Here is a 5,944-nt window from a genome sequence, read left to right as displayed (position 1 = left end):
AGGACTCAATATTTTTCTACAGGAATTTTACTATAAAACTGAGGGAGGAAAATAGATCTAAAACCAGAGAAAACCAAAGATATATAAACTAAATAATTTTGCTGTATAATTAATGAACAGAACTCACATTTGTTATCCCTAAGAAATTGTCAGGCAGGTGCCCTTATCAAGCCAGGATTATCTTCCCTTCTTTCCCATGATCATCTTTTATTTAGCTTATGCTAGCCTACAGGAAAAAGCAAAAGAAATTTCTTCATCTGATTTAAATTCTTCTGTCCTCTAAAAATAATTCTAGGAGTCTCATATTTGTCGAATATAGAATGCTTCTAAATTTTACTTTATTTATCAAGGTCAGAAGATGGTCAAAGCTTTCCATAGGGGTTGTGGATGTCCCATTTTCCCCCAGTCCTGCAAGTGCTTTAAAAAACCACTCCATGGGAAACTTGGTCCTTTCAGTACCCTAATTCTTAGAATTTAACTATGATTATTTTGCACAGCCAGTAATAACAAGAAACTATGGCCATTGACTAGCTGTATGACTTACTGCAAGTAATTTCCTTTCTTTGAGTCTAACATCTCTCAATCACTTAATGAGAGGATAGGCTCAGTTCTCACCAGCTCTGAGATTCAGTGACTTCCATGGATTCTAAATTTTTTCCAGCCCTCAAGTTTAGTGATCAAAATCACTTCTAATGCTAATTCACCATGATTCCTCTGACAGCCCATGAAAGCTATTTTACACCTTGACACCCCCCAGAGAAATCAACTTAAAATGTTTGTCTTTGACAAAAATGTGGGCTTGGTACTTAAAAATGCTGTCAGGTTGCATGCAATTTGATGGAGCTGCTTTTAAAGTCTGTCAACAGCATCCTGGGTTAAATTGTTGAGCAAGCGAACTGATCCTGTACTAATGTAGTTGAATATTTTCTGACAGCCTGCAATAGCTTCTTTAGCTCTTCATGTTCTGTCAACTAGTGGAGATGGTTTCTTAGAGAGGGGTGAGTCTTTGTGCATTAAAGAATGTCAAACATGCTTCAGTCACTTGTACTTCAAGGGCATTCTATGCAAGGCTGCCCTAGGAATCTGTTGTAATGCCCAGGAAAGCTTTGTTATACCCTGTTCCAAAGAAAACTATTCGAATTTTTCTGAGATTGAGGTTAACTCTTGTGTGAAAATTTAAATTCCACCAAAATAGTTAAAATCCATAGCTTCAGATACACAAAATTGAAGGAAACTTCTCAATACCTGTTTCAGTTGTCCCAGGCTCTAACTATGACCAAGCTTCATCCTCTACCTCTTCTTTTTCTAGAGCCAAAGTAATATGATTACTATTAATAAAGTATTTATGATAACTTCATGCTCATTAAGGTTTTCAGTTCCCTGTTACTGAAAGAATGGTTATAAACTAGCAGTTTGAGTCTCACTGGGACCTAATGAGAAACAAAGAATCTAAAACCCCATTCCACACCTGCTGAATCATAATCTGCATTTTAACAAAATGCCCAGGTGACACATAAACAGTTAAAGTTTGAGAAGTGCTGACTTATATAGACTTTGGAGTCAACTCAGCAATGAAAATAAAACCTGACATTTGTTAAGAGCTTTGTGGTGCCAAAACTGTGCCCAAGTCATCCTAATTAAATAACACCTTTGATGTTTTTTCCCCATAGAGCAAAAAGAAACATAAAATACCTACCTCCTATGGCAAATGGTACCACCAAACTATTCTGTCCTAAACCATATTCTTGATTCTTCCCTTTCTTCCACTTTTATCCAATCCTGACTGCCATACGTATGAACACTCTCTTCAATCCATCTGTTTTCCTCTAACAGCATTATCTAAAGTTATCATTGTCCTTATCTTCAACTTCTCTTCATCTGTGCAGCCAACAGCTTAATCTTAATCATCACTACTTGCTTGAACCATTGCAGTAGCATCTTGACTGGTCTTTATGAACTATTCATCTCAACCCAATTCATTTCACACATAACATTAAAATATATGGTAATTAAAAATTTAAAATGCCATAAAAGCAACCCCAAAAAAAAACACTCATTTGTAAGAGGTATTAATTTTCAAGTGCAGGCAAAATAAACTGGATCTGACTTTGGAAAGCCATATTTTATAGTGCTCATAGCTACTAGGAAAAAGAAACCCAAATTGGAAGAATCTACATATGTGATTCCAGCTTCTCCAGGTAAGAGTAGACTCTGTCCACTCTTAGACATGACAAGAGTTTTCTCCCAACTCATTGTGAGAATGGACATGGATGCAGCAAGTTAGCACTGAGACCAAATCACCTCCTCCCTCTGACTGACTTTTTGCTCTCTAGGCTGCCTTTTGAGAAAAATTTAGCTCCCACTGAAAGTTACCCTAAAAGATAAGATGCACTCATCCTGTCTACCTATCAGTCTTTTCCCTTGGTTTGTTAAAAAATTGGCATAGTTTTATCCATCTGTCCTTCATGAGGTCATTTCCCCAACTGCAAACAGTTCTGAGAAGACTGACTAAATCATGTTCTTGGCATCTGTATTAATTTGGCTAAATGGAAAACCACCACAAACATGTGGTGGCTCAAAGCCACAACTACTTATAGAGCTTGTGATTCTGTGGGTCATCAATTTAGGTTGAGATAACCTGGCTGGTTCTACCGATTTGATTCAGTCTGGCTTACCTCTGCTGGGACACATGCACATACTTGCAATTTGCTGTCAGAATGGATGGTGCTGAGCAATTGTCAGTGGGAATGTCTCAGATCTCCTCTACATAGTATCTGGTCCTCCAGCAAGCTACCTTGGGCTTGGTGGCAAGATTTCAAGAGCATCAAGAGGATAAGCCCCAGTGCATAAGCACTTTTCAAGTCTCTATTTCTATTGCATAGTTATTGTTCCATTGACCAAAGAAAATCACATGGTAAGATGGTTTGGATATGGTTTGAGTGTGTTTCCCAAAGGCTCATGTCCTGGAACTTTGGTTCCCAGTGCACCAATATTGAGGTGCATCATGTCCATTCTCACAACGAGTCAGGGGAAAACTGTGTCATGTCTAAGTCTTTAAGAGATGATGACATTATAAGGGCCCTACCCTAAAAAGAAATGTATGTAGTTCTTGCAGGACTGGATTAATTCCTGCTAGAGCAGGTTGTTATAAAAGAATGAGCTTGGCCCTTCCCCACTTTCTTGCTTCCTCTCTCACCATGTGATCTCTCACATGTGGACTCTTCCACATATGCTCCCATCATGTGATGCTATTCTCCATGTTATGATGCAACCAGAAGGCCTTCACCAGGGGCAAACCAGATGGACCCACCCAATCTTGGACTTTTACCCTCCAAACTGTGAGCTAAATCATCCTCTTTTCTTTTTTTCTTTTCTTTTCTTTCTTTTTTTTTTTTTTTGTGGTGCTGGGAATTGAACCCAGGGCCTTGTGCTTATGAGGCAAGCACTCTACCAACTGAGCTATATCCCCAGTCCCCTCTTTTCTTCATACATTAGGCAGAATCGGGTATTTTGTTATAGCAACAGAAAGTGGGCTAAGACATGAGGCTAAGCCCAAAGTCAATGTGGGAGGGTACTACTAAAGGGCATGAATACTGGACATTATGAACAAACAGCCATTCTGGCAATCAATCCACCAAGCTTTGAAACTGAGACCCAGGACGTAGTAATGACAGAATGGAATTACCATTCTGAAAACTAGGCAGTTTAAGAAATTTCTAGATCATTGTTAATCTTTAATACACCAATGAATGCAATATTCTACACCTTTCCTTAAAGTAAGGTCAGCCTATGTGTACAAGAAAAACTGATGAAAAATAGCCCTTAAGCCACAGGAGACACTGCCACCTCTGTCTGCTTTATATTTGAGTGTAGTTACTGAGAACATGAAGTGTTAATGGCATGCCTCACATTCACGATGTATCATCAAGAATGATTTCAGACAGTAGGAAGCCAATTCTACCCCTTGGCATATAAGGAATCATAAGTTTCAGTATTCAGAGATGTCAAATTCTTTTGGCCTTTCATGCACTATGTCATACTACCAGAGCAAAAATAGCAAAATAGGAACCATGTATGTGTTTCCAAAATATAATTGGTGAAGAGAATTCTTTGTAATAGCAAAACTATATTAAAAAACTGTCTAAAGCAGTTATATCAGAACTCCATGGAAGACTTCAAAAATATTAATTTAATAAAACTGGATTATCTTCTGAAACATTCTATGAGTATTGTGAACATATGGAGGCACCTTGGGAGGTTTTCCCTAGGGTCTCAAATATGAGGTAAGATATGGGTCCCCGTCTTTTGATCATTACCCATCAAGCTATTTATAGAATTTTTTACAAAAGCATCTTCAGCCATTAGCAGGTGACTAATTCTTAAACCTCTTTGCCTTTCCTTTGGTCTTCCTTCCAGAACCTAAAGAACTTCCTGTTCCAGTACAGTAGAAATGCTTTACTCCCATTTCTTTCTTCCTTATGAATAATCTTTGATTTCTCCCATTCTTTTCCTGGCCATAAATCTTATGACTCACAGGAGGGTAGAAGAGAGGAACAACACTTATCAGAAAATAAAAAATATATTGAGTTACTGTTTTCAAAATATTATCCCCATCTACTTGTTTTCACAATTATTTATTTCCTTTAGCAGTCATAGAAACATTTTCCAAACACATCATAAAAGAAGTAGTTCCTGTGTAACAACAAAATATTCTAAGAATTAGCACAAAGTTAAGTCAGGAAGGAATTTGTGTTGGTTATACCCTCAGTCTTACATCTTCTCTCTCTTCACTTGTATCCTTCCTTTCCTCTCCCCTCCTAGACATTAATATATGCAGAGATATGCAGTGGCAAAAAGATGGTTGGAACCTGATTTTGAACCCCAGAGTGTGTACTTGGTAATTGTGTATTAGGGAAAAAATGTACTGCAACTCCCTGAGTTTCAGTTGTCCCTTCTGTACTATGGGGACAAAAAACTTTCCCCTATGGTATTATGATAAAATGCAATCAGAAGAGATACATAAGAAGATGCTTAATTCAATATCTGGCCTATAGTAGGTGCTCATCAAGTGGTGATACTATGACAATAGTATGATGACAATTTATGTAGTTCTTGCAGGGCTGGATTAGCTTCTTCAAGAGCTGGTTGTATAAAAGAATGAACCTGACACTTCCCAACTTTCTTGCTTCCTCTTTTGCCATGTCGTCTCTCACACATGGACTCTTCCACATGTGCTCCCAACGCATGATGCTATCTTCTATGTTATGATACATCCAGAAGGCCCTCACCAGGGGACAACAAGATGACACATGATTGGCCCATCTTTCTATCAATTAATAGATGTTTCTATTCAAAACATAACATCTAAAATCTCAATCTATCTCATCCCATGATACTCCCTTCAGCTTGCAGTGTCGCCAGTTTATGTTAGAAACTTTATTCTTTTAACAGCCCAGCCTTTCTTTGAAGTCTTCCCAGGGATGGGGCAGGTAGAAGGGGTAGAGAGGAAATTTCTCAACGTCTGCCTGCAATATGGATGCCAGTGTGTTTGCATCATCTCTTTATGCAATAGCTCAGGTCCTCAGGACCGATAGCTTAGGAAGCATTTTGGAAACTTCACTGACTCCAGAAAGCATGTTGCAAAGACAAAGTACTGGACCCATCACTGAAATGGCACCCCAACCCTCAGGTATGGGGAAGAAGTCGTAAAACCAGGCACAGTAACTCTTCCTAACAATTAGGAAGGCAAGTAAGGAGAAATGCCCTAACAACCTCAGGGCACCAGGGAGCTGGAATCTTAGGAGGAAAGGACCTTAGTTGGAAGTGCAATGAGAAAAAAGAGACATCCAGCTTTCATAACCATAGGCAGTCAAGAAATTTGATTTGTGATGCACCTAAAGATTTACTTTGCTTTCTTTGAACCAGCACCATGCTTGGAAAATAA

The 5,944-nt window shown here is 38.5% G+C and overlaps 1 non-coding gene across 1 annotated transcript; it reads right to left on the bottom strand.

Moving 5' to 3' along the window:
- Positions 1 to 3,396: 3,396 nt before the first annotated feature.
- On the bottom strand, positions 3,397 to 3,470 carry Trnam-cau (transfer RNA methionine (anticodon CAU)). The gene has a single exon. It is a non-coding gene; the product is annotated as a tRNA-Met (tRNA).
- Between the last annotated feature and the right edge of the window lie 2,474 nt (positions 3,471 to 5,944).

Source organism: Sciurus carolinensis, chromosome X (genome assembly GCF_902686445.1).
Source record: "Sciurus carolinensis chromosome X, mSciCar1.2, whole genome shotgun sequence".
In the NCBI taxonomy this organism is placed as follows: domain Eukaryota; kingdom Metazoa; phylum Chordata; class Mammalia; order Rodentia; family Sciuridae; genus Sciurus; species Sciurus carolinensis.
Note: the sequence above shows the minus strand (reverse complement) of the source record. Positions and strands in the feature narration are given on the sequence as shown.